Raw genomic sequence first — 16,235 nt, 5'->3', positions numbered from 1 at the left:
CAAATTGCACGTGTGTTAATTGTAGCTTTTCTCTCTCTCTCTTCGTGAGTATACACTGTCGAGGTGACAGGTATCGATGAGAAGAAGAATTTAAAAGCTACGGTCGTCGCGTCGTCGCGCGACTGGTGGCATTGTAATCAGTGATGGCTGCTATATAACATGGTGTGTAGCGCAAACGGGGCTCGCAATAGGACAGAAAACGCGAAGACGCGACTCTACATCGTGCTACACATTACGTAACGCAATACCGACGAGACAATCACTGCATATTCAGGCATATATCGATACACGGATATCGATACATTTCGTTTGTGTTTGGCTCCGATTGCACTAAGTATTGCTGGATGCCGCTTCGCCACTCGCCGAACCGGGCGCAGGTGAAGCCAGCGGAAGTGCGCTATCGCATGGCGGCTTGTCCCGGAAGCAGGGTGTCTGCGGCACTCAACTGGTGCGTGCGGTCAGGTGTCATTGCTGCCGTAACAATATTTCTTCGTGGATTTACTGAGTTTGAGGGGTTGTTGTTGTCTCTACGTGTCCGGTTAGATGCTTTTACGATAATTTAGTTAGTAAGGGAATGGTTACAAGTTTATATGGCTGATAAAAGCAAATCCTAAATACTTCCTTCGATCACCCCGAGAGTACGCGACATAGTCCCGGGGATTAGGGTACATCGATACCAAAACGGCGGCGCTGCTATCGCTGCACCCGATAACGGGAATCAAAGCCATCCTCCCACAACGACGTGCTAGCGGCGCCCTTTCTATGTTTTCGCTCTTGGCGCCGAATCTTTTCTTCCCGTGCCGCACCGGTCCTGGAGTTTGTACTTGGTCAATACTGGGGTCTTGCAGCACATCGCTCAGATAGATTTCGAGGGTAGATAACACGCAAGACTACGCGAGGGGCAGGTGACGCGCCCCTATAGCTCGCTAGGCCCGAAGCCATGGTGGTCGGTGCTACTGTGAGTATATACGAGACACCACAAATTTCTGGTGACCTTCCTGTGTATTCTGTCGTACGATAGTATACAGGACCATTATATCAGCAGCAGCATGTGCTGCCACCACCAGGAGCACCTACACAACGTACGAGAACGCTACCATTAAATCGTATGCTTCTGCACTAACATACTCTATTTTATGTACTATGCTCATATGGGCACGCTATACTCACTCGTTATTCGAGAAGATATGCCATGTCCAGAAATTTTGGACATTCCGAAAAATGATGTATACGAAGGCCGCACTTATTTCAACAACTTTCAGTTAGCAACTTCGAGAGAGTTTGTCTTTTTATTAACATGCGTATTTACGGCGCATAGTCGTGACGTCCTTGCATGCTGTGTTACAGCAGAAATTCGGTCAGCATTAAAATACTGCTATAATGCACAAGGAAAGTTAGGAATAAGTGCCGTAATCAAGCATCTCAGTAGAAGGGCACATACTGTAGACGTTGCTAACTAAATGTTGTTGAAATTTGGGCGGCCTTTCGAAACATCTCTTTTATAAATGCTGCCCGTTGAGTTATACGCTGGTGCATTGCAGTGAAATTCGACAAATGGCCGCGAGGGCGATGTCCAAAATTCCTGGGTATGTCCTATACAGGAGCATGCAACAACATTTATGATAAACAATCTTTCAAGAGCCTTGTTGTTGGGCGAGTATTGGGGTTATGACGGTATTAAAGTGGCACCAGTTAAAGCAGCTGCGGACTTATTATGCGATATGATTTGTGACATAACAAACCTCATGTTTTTACAGGCAAGTTTGTTAATAGCAGGAAAATTGCTGAGATAATTGTCTCGCATAAAGGTTGCGACACTGATTGCATCACTAATTATCGACGGATATTTATATTTGCCCTTTTTTATTGAAAAAAGCCTTATATTCTAGAATAACTGCAAAAGCATAACCTTATATCCATGAGTCACTATGCCTTTCAAATGGGCAATTTCAGTGAATCTGCTTTACTGGAAATACTTGATAAAATTGTTGCCAATATAGAAAATCACCATTCAATTAAACACGGCATACCTTTCTTTAAGTTACCCGTTTATGGAATCAGAGGCGTTGCGTTATAAATACTGCGTAGCTATCTGTTACACCACTCCCAATTTGTGGAAATTAACAAAATAAAATCAGATTTAGCAGGGGGTTCTATTCAGGATTTATACCTTTTCTCGATATTAGGGTTCAATTTTAGGCCCTGTAACGATTCACTATGAGGCCATGCCCTGAACACATACAACCGTGCAACACGGCGTGCCTAATGATCTGGCTTGTCAACATGAACAGACGTATCCGTCACGTGGGTCCGAGGAATGTGCGAATCCCACCGCTGCCACCAGTTTTACGTCGCCTCGTCTTCCCTGCCGGACCCTCTCCGATGGTCTACCTGGTTCGAGCTCCAAGCAAACGTTGTTGAAGGTTTATCAAACCCCGGCCCGTAACAGCCCTATACCCTTTCTCGGCGTTACATCAATGACATCGTTGCAATACCAGAAGCACTCGATATTGTAGTATATGCCGATGATACAAATGTTGTTCTCCTCTGAAGACCCTGTTCTAATTCTTCTTTTAAATAACAGGTTAAATTTCCTCTGAGTGAGGTTATCGGATTATGAAATAAAACTAAAATTAAAAAAAAATTGAAGTACGAGTATATCGATTTTGCTCCTATTAACAAGCCAGTTAAGCTTGCATCTTTTTTATCATTTCAATCGCCACCACTTGAAAGGATTTCCCAGTACAAGTTTCGCTGGAAAGGAGTGCAAGAAGAAGCTAAGACCCAACCCACCACCTTACCAAGTGAGACAACAACAACTTAAGAAGGCAAAAGTCCGAGACAGCCATTGGAATTTAAGCAGCGATGACGAATTCCCCAAGCTAGAGAACCCGTCCACAAGCTCGGGCAGTGCACCGCGACTCCATGCCGGCCGAAGCAAGTCTAGGTCTAGGTCTAGGTCTGTCGTACCATCGAGGTCCAAGTCTTGCACGAGATCCCGAACGCGCTCCGTTCAACGAGTCAACTATGCTGCTGCGGCACGGGGTTACTCTCACAACACGAGCGCTTCGGATTTCTCGACTGCAGACACCGCGGCGCTCAGGGCTCTGGAGAACATTGTTCGAAATCAGCAGAAGGCGCTGCAAAGCCTTCGCGACCAGATCCAAAGCCAAGGCGCCGTCATCGACAAGCTCACACAACTATGCCAAGAACGAGAAGAAATTATACACAAGCAGAATGACAACATCGAGAAGCTCACTCAATTATGCCAAGAACAGCAACTAACTAAACAACAAGCCAAGAACCTCACGAAACAAGAAGTTGAAGCTGTCGTGGAGAAGAAGATTGTACACGTCATCGAAACGAAACTCGAGGCTCTAATTGAATCGAAGCTCACAGTGATAGTTGAGTCCAAGCTCGAAGCAATCTTACAAGCGAAATTGCAGCCAATTCATACTCAAATCGGCAACAAGTTCACGACACTCAGCCACACCATGGACACACATACAGCCCAAATCAATGAGATGAAATCCCAGCTCACTAATTTCATAGCCCATGTCAAGAACAACTACATGAGCCACGCGGAACTTGAGGAAGGGCACGGAAGGAAGAAACGACGGCCACACAGCAAGACGCCTTCCCGTTCGAACTCTCTTGAACGGGAGCACGTTAACGCACCTGGGGCTCCTGTGGATGGCAAACTCTAACTGCAAAACTCCCATTTCGCAATCGACTTTCCGCATCTGGCACTGGAACTGTAGATCCTACAGACCCCGCTTAGCAAATCTACAAGAATATCTAAAGACAAATCAACCAGACATCATCGCCCTCCAAGAGACCAACACCAAAAAAGTTAGGCTTCCAGGATACAACACCCTCACCATAACCACAAGAACCGCCATACTTCTCAAGAAGACAATTACGGCCCAAGAACACAGGATAGAAGACACCACGATTGAGAACACTATAGTGGAAATCATACCCGACCGCAAGTCGCATCAAAGCCTCTACGTGGCTAACGTATACAGCCCACCGCGAGACCAGCTCGCGGACTACGATCACTTCATCCGCGAACTCCGAAAACGCACAAGAGGACACCGGCTCGTAGTCGTAGGGGACTTTAACGCCCCGCACACGGCCTGGGGCTATGCCACCACTACGAAGAAAGGCGCGAGAGTCCACGACGCCGCTCAGCAACACGGCCTCACGTTGTGGAACGATTCGCTCCAGGCTACGAGAGTCGGAAACAGCGTCTCAAGAGACACCAACCCCGACCTTACCTTTACGCGGGATGTGAAGAACGCGATCTGGACCTGTCTCCCAGACACTCTTGGTAGTGACCACCACATCGTCCAACTCGACATCGAGCACGCACGTCGACCGGCCAGGACTGGCACGGCAAGAATAACGGAATGGAATGGCTTCAGAACCGAGCTCGACGATCAAACTACCATATCGGACATCGACGCCTGGCTCAAACAGATCCTGGATACCGCCGAACGGTTCACAAAAATCATCCAACTTGATGACGATCACCCCGCCATAGACACTCACCTACTCCACCTCTGGGAGGCCAGAAGGGCCCTACTCAAGAGATGGAAGAGGCAGAAACTCAACACGCAACTCAAGAAAAGAATCGCCCTATTGACAGAACAGTCGCAGGAGTATGCTGAACAGCTAGCGAGACACAACTGGCGCGCCTTCTGCGATAAGCTTCAGGGCACGCTCAGTACCAAGAAAACGTGGCACCTGCTGCGCGCTCTCCTCGACGAAGGTCCCACCAAGACGCAGCAACGGCAACACATCCGTCGATTAGCACACAACTACGACGGCTCGGAGGAAGACCTACTTCGCGAACTATGCAACAAGCTCCGCGGTCCCTCCCAACCAGCGACAACCCCGCCACTCAAAGAATATGAAGGCAGACCCAACGCTGACTTGGACCGGCCCTTCACACCAGCAGAGCTCCAAGCAGCCATCTCCAAGCTCACGAGAAACACGAGCCCAGGCAAGGACAGAATAGTGAACAAGCACCTACGACAGCTGCCCCAACAGGCCTTGACGGCTCTCCTCCGGTATTACAACGAGTGCTGGGACAAAGGAGAGCTGCCGGCCGCGTGGAAGCACTCGGAAGTGCTCATGATACCAAAGCCCAACAAGCCCACAGCTCTCGAGAACCTGAGACCAATCTCTCTCACTTCGTGCGTTGGTAAGCTGTTTGAGCATATGGTCCACGACCGGCTCACATCGCACCTCGAAGACAATGGGCACTATCCAGACACTATGTTCGGCTTCCGCCAGCTTCTTTCTACGCAAGACGTCTTTCTTCTCCTAAAGGATGACCTCATTGACCACCTCAGCAAGAATAACAAGTCGTGCGTCCTTGCCATCGACGTGAAGGGCGCATTTGACAATGTCAGCCACAAAGCGATACTACAAAACCTCGAGGAGACCGCCTGCGGTTCAAAGACCTACGGCTATGTCCGTAACTTCCTCACCGGCCGGACGGCCACGGTGGGGATATCCAACTTACGCAGTAAGGAATTCAAGCTGCCGAACAGGGGAACGCCGCAAGGCTCCGTCGTGTCGCCCCTCCTATTCAACGTGGCACTCCTCAAGCTCCCCCGGCTTCTCGAAAACATCCCAGGCCTGCGTCACGCCTTCTACGCGGACGACATCACGCTCTGGACGCGAGGAACGAGCACCGGAGAGCAAGAACGTTGCCTTCAAGAAGCGGTTGATGTTATCGAGCACTACCTTGACAGCTGCGGCCTCCACTGCGCACCTGAGAAATCGGAGCTACTCGTACTCAAGGCACGCACGAGGGGTAGACCTCCCACCTACGAAGCTCCAGACCCATGCGTCACGCTCAACGGGATCCAAATACCGAAGGTCGCCTCGCTTCGAGTACTCGGCTTGCACCTCCACCGAGATGGATCAGGAGTCGCCACGCTCCCACGGCTCCAACGCACAATATCCCAACTCACACACCTCGTAAGGAGAGTAGCTAATCGACGCAGTGGTCTCAAGGAGCAAGACACCCTGAGAGTCGTTCAAGCTCTACTGACAAGCAGAATAACGTACGCAACCCCGTACCTGGCTCTCAAGAATTGCGAAGTCGACAAGCTCAATGTCATCATCCGCAAAGCTACGAAGCTCGCCATGGGTCTACCACCTGTGGCATCTACCACCCGACTTCTTAAAATGGGTGCTCATAACACCTGGCAAGAGCTGGTGGAAGCCCAGAAAACCAACCAACTCGAGAGGCTGAAGCTCACGCCGACGGGCAGATCGGTCCTTGCGCGCCTCAGCTACGCAGAACGCTACATCTCCGACGCGGACCGCAAGGTCAAGATACCGCCATGCTTAAGAGAATCCCTGAGCATCGGCAAACTACCGCGCAACATGCATCCCGAGCATCATCGGGGACGCCGGCTCGCTCGAGTCGACGCCATCCGAAGACGCCACAAGCACGATCCAGATGCTCGCTACGTAGATGCGTCCAAATACCCGGGAAAAACCGCTTACGCCCTGAGTGTGGTTGACTCGAGAGGCCAAGAACTGGCATCCGCCACAGTCAGGGTGCGGAACTCGGAGACAGCGGAAGAAGCGGCGATCGCCCTCGCCACCACCACGAGCACGAACGCGGTCGCAGTCTTCACGGACTCCCAATCCGCAGTGCGCAATTACACGAGAGGCCGAATATCAGTGGAAGCAGTCAAAATTCTGCAGAAAAGAAGCACTCCGCTCCCTTACACCTGCGTCACGTGGGTACCAGGGCACGAGGGGCTCGAGGGAAACGAAGCGGCACACGCTGCGGCCCGCGACCACGTCAACCGGGCCTCTTTCGACGCCTCGCGAGACCCCCGACCGCCTGGTGACGCAACGGAAACGGAGACAATACCCCCCACGTATAAAGCCATCCTCCAACACTACCGATTGGGACGCAGGGTGTACCCGCCACCTCATCCAAAACTGACGAAAGAGGAAAGCACCGCATTCCGAAGACTGCAGAGCAATACGTACACACATGGGATCCTTATGCATCGCATCCACCCGACACTACACACATACAACTGCCCGATCTGCGCCGTGCCAGACACTCTGGCGCATTTGCTACTAGAGTGCCCGTGGCGCCCCGAAGACGCCGTTACTAAACATACAACGTCTGAAGACGTGAACCTCCTCGCCGAGACGTGGGAGGCCAAGATCTCCACCCCGGCCCTGGACGAACAACGACGTCTTGTCGCCAGAGCCCGGGATGCTATCGCGGCCAGAGGATTCCTGGAATGAGGGACCCTCCCACCTAGAGTTATCCACAGCTCAAACGCTCGGGAACACCGTCTCGAAAATTAAAGTTTATATCATCATCATCTCCTCTGAAGACCCTGTTCTAATTCTTCTTTTAAATAACAGGTTAAATTTCCTCTGAGTGAGGTTATCGGATTATGAAATAAAACTAAAATTAAAAAAAATTGAAGTACGAGTATATTGATTTTGCTCCTATTAACAAGCCAGTTAAGCTTGCATCTTCTTTATCATTTCAATCGCCACCACTTGAAAGGGTTTCCCAGTACAAGTTCCTGGGTGCACTCTTACATGAAAATCTATGGTGGACGCATCAAGTAAGTTGTATTAAACGTAACATAGCACAATTATTCCGTATGCCGAATAAATATCCCATGTCGTTACCTTTAAAACTTAAGCGTCAGCTGTACTTTTCCAATATTCATTCTAGACTCTACTATTGTCTACTTGTTTGGGGCGTCACTTCTAAAGCTAACAGGGAAACTCCATTCCGAATGCAGAAAAAGTGTATTCGTATTGTTCATGACCTATCGTTGTAGGAACGTACTTCTGAGTACTTTCAACATGACGGTATTTTGAAAGTCAGCAGTCTTTATAAGCAGAAAAAGCATTTTCATCCGAAAAAGCATTTTCGCAATTCAGAAGTAATTGCGAGAATTTTTTTCTTATACGCAAATACAACTAATTACACATTAAGATCTAGGAACATTGTCAACGTACAAATGATAACAAACTACGGCAATCAGCGATTACAGTGACAGCTTCATTTTTTAACTCACTTAATGATGAACACGCTTTATTTCATGTTATGAAACACTCGTTAACTCTTTCAATATTCAGAAAAAAAAAGCCAACACTGTATTTTCTCGACAATTACCCTAATTTTTCTGATTGCTTTCCTGCAGGTCAACTAATGTGCAATTCTAGTATTGTAAGACTTCTTGCTTTCATTTCACTTCGCCTTTTTTCCCGAAAAAGTGTGGCTGTAATTTTGTTACAAGATATACTGTTATCTTAATTTATTGCTCATTTATTTCTTTATTTGTATGACATGTACTTAGTGCTGTATTAATTTATTGTATGTCAAATTGTGCCGTTAATATATAAATATATATGTGTGTGCATAGATTATTGTAGGTATATATATATATATATATATATATTATTACGATAACATCGAAAGATGTTGAAGAGACGAGCCGCCGCGCGAAAGACGACGAAGTGTGTCTGTGCTCTTGGTGCGAGCGATTGTGGGCCTGGCCCTCTGGCTTCTGTGTAAATAGCCTGTAAATAGCCTCTTTCGTCTGTGTCCTTTCACACGTAACATTCTGGTGGAGGTTAGCGATCCCCGTCCTCACCACGGAACTCCGAAGTGGTCGGTACATCGAGCTTGTCACCATGCCCCCCGGTGACGAGACCGCCTCTGCAACGGCTTCGGCTCGCCCGACTACGCCTATCGTCACGGTTGCCCAACATCGCGACCCTGGTGTGTTCTCTGGCCTGGAGGGACAGGATGTTGACGAGTGGATCAAGCTCTATGAACACGCCAGTGCTAATAACAGGTGGGACCCAACCATTATGCTCGCCAATGTCATCTTTTATCTCGGCGGCACCCCACGCGTGTGGCACCAAACGCATGACGACGAGTTCACCAGTTGGGACACTTTCAAAGAACAGCTTCGGGAACTGTTCGGCGACCCTCTTGGGCGCAAGGTTGCCGCGAGGAAGGCTCTTGCGTCTCGTGTGCAGACCTCTACAGAGCCGTATGTTTCATACATCCTCGACGTCTTGGCTCTATGCCGCAAAGCTGACGATAATATGTCCGAAGCAGATAAAGTGGCCCATGTGCTTAAAGGCATTGCCGACGACGCTTTCAATTTGCTTGTTTTCGGCAACGTCTCGACTGTCGACGCCATCATAAAAGAATGCCGTCGCCTTGAACACGCTAAGAGCCGCCGTATCACACCCCACATCACGCGGCTACCCAACACTGCTGCTACGTCAACATGTGAGGGTCGACCGCGTCAGGCCACCACCTGTGACGACGTAACCCGAATTGTTCGTCGCGAGCTCGAGGCTGCCTGTTCCTCAGCTTTCTCCACGACGCCTCCTGATCCGCCAGCTACCACGATTGCGATGATTCAGGCCGTCGTCAGACAGGAATTTGAAAACATGGGTCTGAACTCCGTGTGTTCAACGTCTCAACCTAGCGTTCCCCAGTTCTCTAGTGGCCCTCCTCGCCCTCGGCAGTCCCTTTCTGCCACATCTCGCCGCAACCCGTCCGAATGGCGTACCGCTGATGACAGGCCGATCTGCTTCCACTGCTGTCGCATCGGCCACGTCGCTCGTCACTGCCGCAACCGATGGCCACCTCCTCCTCGGACATACGCCACCGCTTATCCCCGCACCTTCGGACCTTCTGTTCCCTATGCCTCCCGCCATGAACCCACTGTCGCTGATGCCCCTGCTCCGAACCGTCGCTACAGCCGCTCGCCCTCACCTCGACGCCACCAGTCTCGTTCGCCCCAACCCCGTCGATTTTCGTCGCCGCCTATCACCTCCCGGATGCCGCCGGAAAACTAGACACTGCAGCTTCTGGAGGTGAAGCTGCGTTGTCGACCCTGCCCTCAAATCCTCTGCTCACGTTGCCTACGAACCAAAACCTTCTTGACGTTGACGTCGACGGCTATCCTGTCACTGCACTGATCGATACAGGGGCCCATATTTCCATTATGAATGCTGCCTTCCGACGTCGACTCAGAAAGCTCCTCACCCCAGCGTCGGCACGCGTCGTCCGCGTCGCGGATGGCGGTACTGTCCCTATCGTCGGCATGTGTACGGCACGTGTCAGCATCGCTGGCCGCCACACTCCTGTCCTCTTCACCGTGCTTGCTCATTGCCCCCACGACCTAATTCTCGGACTCGATTTTCTTTCTGCACATTCTGCTCTTATTGACTGCTCTGCCAGCACCCTTCGCCTTGAGTTGCCGATTCTCGCAGAACCTCCTGATGAACCCCAGTGCCGCTTACGCCCCAAAGGCTTTATTCGCCTACCACCAAAGTCAATAGCCTATATTGAACTGTTGTCTTCCCCACCTGTTCCTGATGGCGAGTACCTCGTCACTCCTCTGCCCGACATTCCACTACAGTATGACGTCACCGTGCCTCACAGTATTCTTACCATTACTAATAAGTGCACTCGCATGCCTATCTTCAACTTTGGATTGGCAAAACAAATTCTCCCGCAAGGTATTTGCCTTGCCAACGTTGACTGCCTCGGCGACCATCATCAAGTGGCAGCTTTATCAGCCGATGGTTCTTCCGAGCTTGGCGTGCCCCTCGCGCCAGCCTCGGGCGCCGATCCCAACATAAAGAAAATGGTTGCGGCGGACCTGTCCTCTACTCAGGCTGAAGACCTTTCCAAAGTGTTATCGGCCTACAGAGATATTTTCGACTTCGACGATCGCCCTTTAGGCCAGACGCTCGCGGTCAAGCATCGGATTCCTACTGGCGATGCTACGCCTATTCACCGACGACCATATCGCGTTTCTGCGTCGGAACGCCGAGTAATTCAAAATGAAGTGACCAAAATGCTAGATAAAGACATCATTGAGCCTTCTTCGAGTCCCTGGGCGTCACCTGTGGTGTTGGTTAAGAAGAAGGACGGCACGTGGCGCTTCTGTGTAGACTACCGCCATTTGAACAAAATTACTAAGAAGGACGTCTACCCGCTCCCACGAATCGACGACGCCCTTGACTGCCTTCACGGTTCCAGCTATTTCTCTTCTATTGATCTTCGCTCTGGATACTGGCAGATTGCTGTCGACGACATGGACAGAGAAAAAACCGCGTTCGTAACACCTGATGGCCTATACCAATTTAAAGTAATGCCGTTTGGATTATGCAATGCCCCGGCCACCTTTGAGCGTATGATGGACTCCTTGCTCCAAGGTTTTAAATGGTCCACGTGTCTCTGTTACCTCGACGACGTCATCGTCTTCTCGCCAACGTTCGACTCTCACCTTGAGCGTCTAACAGCTATACTTGATGTATTTCGAAAGGCGAAGCTGCAACTCAACTCGTCCAAATGTCGTTTTGGCCGCCGCCAAATTACTGTTCTGGGCCATCTCGTCGACGCTTCCGGAGTGCAGCCTGATCCCGACAAAACTCGCGCCGTCCGAGACTTTCCGGTACCGAAGACAGCCGCAGACGTTCGCAGTTTTGTTGGGCTATGCTCGTACTTTCGTCGTTTTGTTCAGGATTTCGCGGCAATTGCTAGACCCCTCACTAATCTTTTGAAGAAAGGCGTACAATTTTCGTGGGGTACTTCAGAAGCCACCGCCTTCTCTCGTCTCGTCACTCTTCTCACCTCACCGCCCATTCTCGCCCACTTCGACCCTGATGCCCCTACAGAATTGCGTACCGATGCCAGCGGTCATGGTGTAGGTGCCGTCTTAGCCCAGCGTCAGCGTGGCCAGGATCGCGTTATTGCTTACGCAAGCCGCCTCCTATCACCATCGGAGCGCAACTATTCCATTACGGAAAGAGAATGCCTTGCTGTTGTCTGGGCAGTTGCGAAATTCCGCCCTTACCTTTACGGTCGCCCTTTCTCTGTCGTCACTGACCATCATGCTCTCTGCTGGCTCTCATCGCTCAAAGATCCTACAGGCCGGCTTGGTCGATGGGCTTTGAGGCTACAAGAATTTTCATATTCCGTGGTGTACAAGTCTGGCCGCCTGCACCAAGACGCTGACAGCTTGTCGCGTTACCCTGTTGACGACTCTGACTCCTCCAATACTGACAGTGCTGCTTCCGTTTTCTCAGTATCCGAGCTCCTTCATTTCGCCGACGAGCAACGTCGTGATGCCTACACCAGAGCACTCATCGACCGTTTGGAACACTCTCCGGCCGATACTACTCTATGCCTCTTCGTACTCCGCGACGGTACTCTATACCGTCGTAACCTTCATCCGGACGGCTCCGAGTTCCTACTTGTAGTCCCTAAACACCTCCGCTCAACCGTTCTAGAAGAGCTTCACGACGCCCCAACGGCAGGACACCTCGGCGTCTCTCGAACCTATGACCGAGTACGTCGCCGTTTTTTCTGGCCGGGCCTTGCCCGTTCCGTACGGCGTTACGTCGCTGCTTGTGAACTTTGCCAACGACGCAAGAAGCCTTCCCAGCTCCCCGCTGGTTACCTGCAGCCACTCGACATCCCTGCCGAGCCCTTTCATCGTGTTGGCTTAGACCTTCTCGGCCCCTTTCCGGAATCTACATCAGGAAACAAGTGGATAGCCGTCGCTGCGGACTACGCGACCCGCTACGCCGTAACACGCGCTCTTCCGACCAGTTGCGCTACTGACGTCGCGGACTTCCTCCTCTACGATATCATTTTGATGCATGGTGCTCCGCGTCAAATGCTCACCGACCGTGGCCGTACGTTCTTGTCCAAAGTCATTGACGACATCATGCGTGCCTGCTCAATACAGCACAAAATTACCACCTCCTACCACCCTCAAACGAACGGCCTCACTGAGCGTTTGAACCGCACGCTTACAGACATGCTATCGAAGTACGTTTCCGCCGACCACCGTGACTGGGACCTCGCTCTACCTTACATTACCTTTGCATACAACTCTTCCCATCTCGAAACTGCTGGCTTTTCCCCGTTTTACCTATTGTATGGCCGAGAACCGACGCTACCACTAGACACTGTGCTCCCGTTCCCCACAGCTTCAACTAGCGATTATGCCTGTGATGCAATCGCCCGTGCTGACCATGCTCGCCAACTTGCGCGTGCTCGTCTGCAAGTGTCTCAAGAAAAACAGAAACAACGCTACGACCTCCGTCACCGTGATGTGCATTTTGCGCCCGGCACCCTCGTGTTGCTTTGGTCACCATCGCGTAAAGTTGGCCTTTGTGAAAAACTGCTCTCCTGTTACACAGGCCCATATCGCGTGCTCCGCCAAGTGACCGATGTCACCTACGAAATCGTTCTAGCCACGCCCACTACGTCCTCCGCTGTGACCACCAGTGATATTGTCCACGTCGCCCGGCTCAAACCCTACACCTCTCCAAGCACCTTGGATATTTAACAGCACCGTGACGGCGCTTTTGCCGCCGGGGGGGTAGTATTACGATAACATCGAAAGATGTTGAAGAGACGAGCCGCCGCGCGAAAGACGACGAAGTGTGTCTGTGCTCTTGGTGCGAGCGATTGTGGGCCTGGCCCTCTGGCTTCTGTGTAAATAGCCTGTAAATAGCCTCTTTCGTCTGTGTCCTTTCACACGTAACAATATATATATATATATATTACTTCTTTCATTACTTTTTTTTCACTGTTGTCTGATAGGCTTGTGGCGCCAGAAAGCCTAGTCAGGCGTGCAGTCTCTCGCGTTTAGCTCCGACCCCATGACAATTAAATTATTGTCGAAAAATTCGCAATAAACTTCAGTATTGGGTGAAAGAAGGGGTTATGTTTACGAGTGTTAAAATAAAGGGCGAGGGCATGGACAGCCGCCAGTCAGCGGACTCGGAACGCTGCGCTCACCAGCAGCTCGTAGTGCGGGAACAAGCGAACCCGCTGGTTGTCGATGACGATCAGCTTGGACGACTCGGAGACGCGCACGACGCCCGCGAGCAGCGAGCTGCGGCCGAAGCCAGGGCTGCGGCCGTAGTAGAACTCCTCCGCGCGGTGCCGGCGACCCGGGCCCGACGCGGGCGCGGTGTTGGCCGTCAGGCGCACCGCGTTCGACGGCCAAGGATGGCCGGCCTGGTGTGCAGTCCACGAGAACGTCACCCCCGCCGAGTGAGCCTGCGCCACCGGCCAGAGTGCGCATCGCAAGTGGTCGTAACGCGCCGAGGAAGCCATTAACTCGAATGCACCACGTGACTACGCGCCCTCACGCACGAGACAGCTGCACCAACAGACGGTCTCAGAGGGGAAGCATGCAGATAACTTCAGGCTCGCGGCTCAGGGCAGTGCGATTCCACGATGTTGATGCACATTAATCGGCGAGAGCTGCTGGTGCATCGTGGAAAGAACACGGGTGATGCTGTCGCCGCTCGGCCACCTAACATGTGAGGTTGCGTATAGCGACAAGCTTCCCACACCCTGTGCAACCTACTCGGCATAGGATGACAACCCACACGACATCTAGGGAACTGCACATCGAGCGACTCCTTGCCGAGCACGAAAGAACACCAGCAGTCGGAAACAAGCATAACAGTGCCTCTGGAGAAAAGGCCATCACGTAATCTGTGCACTGCAGACCATTTCCATGCAGGCATGCGCGTAAGTGGGGCAGCAACTATGCTTTCTGTGGTGTTATCGTGAACTGAAATCTGGTTTAATACGGCCGCGCTCTTCGTGGTTCGCGCCTGTCACCTGAATGCGAAGAAGAAAAAAAATATGGCGTGGTTGTCTGACATCGGCAATAAACTTCAAGACGCTTTTCATTCTGGTCAAATATGTCAAACAGATTGTTCAATGATTATGGAAGGATAACGCGAGACGAATAGACGCATTCCAGCAATAAAACAGCTTTTACGAATATGCGTGTGCGTGTGTTCTTTTATAACTTTTTCTTTTATACGGTGTAGTCGAACACGATGGAATCACAACCTCGTTGGCTGTTAGCAGCCCAAATAAGAGGCAAAGCGAAAAACTGCTATGCAACGTGGCTCCCACGTCTAGCCGAATATTGACCAATACCGCGAGCAAGACGACCAACACATGCAAATAGATAACGAAATAAAAAAAGAAATAGTAGAATTTATTCATTGTGATGCGGTAAATTAGCGGCATAAATCTTTAGAGAAAAGATGTTTGAAACAAATATTGACTTTCAAGAGTACTGACTAGTGCTAGATTGTCTGACGGAGTGGCTCCTTTTCCAAATATACAATTATCGCTTGCCATTGTGGTAATATTAAAGATGAGCGAGTTTATCATTGCTTACTTCAGACACTACTTATAGAACCTACAAATAGCCAAATCGGGTAGTGTTGCACACACCATGTGCTGTTGACAGTAGACGCCATGCACAGCACCCCCCCCCCCCCCCAAAAAAAAAAAAAAAGTCCACGTGCCAATTTATTTCTCGTTGGGCTCAGCCATCAGTGGCTGGAATCTTCCCACAGAAACTGCAAGTTGCGAAAGTAATAGTGTTGCACAATGGGGGTGATAAACATACCCTTAACAATTACAGGCCTAAATCTATCTTACCCGTAATATCAAACGGTTTAGAAAAACTGATTCACAAACGCATGACTTGTTTCCTCAAATAAGAACCATATCATCACGTCTTCCCCATCCGGGTTCGTGAAAGGTCGCTCAATTGAGCATGCTCTCTTAGAGCAGAAGGAACTTATACTGGATGCTTTTGAACGTGAACTACAAACATGAGTTATCTTCGTAGAATACTCGAAGGCTTTGGATACCATAAATCATGTTGCATTGTTAAAGAAAAGCAATCATTATGGCTTTCGAGGTGTTTTTCTACAAATGATTGAATCTTACTTAATGTACCGTCAGCAGATGGTTGTCACCAACAGTCACGCCTCGAATTTACAATAACTTTCAGCAGGAGTGCCCCGGGTAGTATTCTGGGACCCTGCTGTTTTGCAATTATATCAATGACTTGTAACTATTGACAATTTCTTAATTATATAATATATGCTTATGACACGACGCTACTTCTTACTGCACAAGATCATAAAAACTTAATAAGCGACGGCAATCAGGTGCTGATGAAGTTATCGTCCGGGACACATGTAAACTCTTTAGCAATAAACAGTTCCAAAACGAAAGCTGTTTGGTTTAGGCCATGAAATAAAAAGATTGCCTCCCACGTACCGTTAAAACTTGACCATTCAGAAATCCAGATAGTAACATGTTTGAAATGCCGAGGAGAAACTTTCTAACA

Source organism: Dermacentor silvarum, chromosome 3 (assembly GCF_013339745.2).
Source record: "Dermacentor silvarum isolate Dsil-2018 chromosome 3, BIME_Dsil_1.4, whole genome shotgun sequence".
In the NCBI taxonomy this organism is placed as follows: domain Eukaryota; kingdom Metazoa; phylum Arthropoda; class Arachnida; order Ixodida; family Ixodidae; genus Dermacentor; species Dermacentor silvarum.
Note: the sequence above shows the minus strand (reverse complement) of the source record.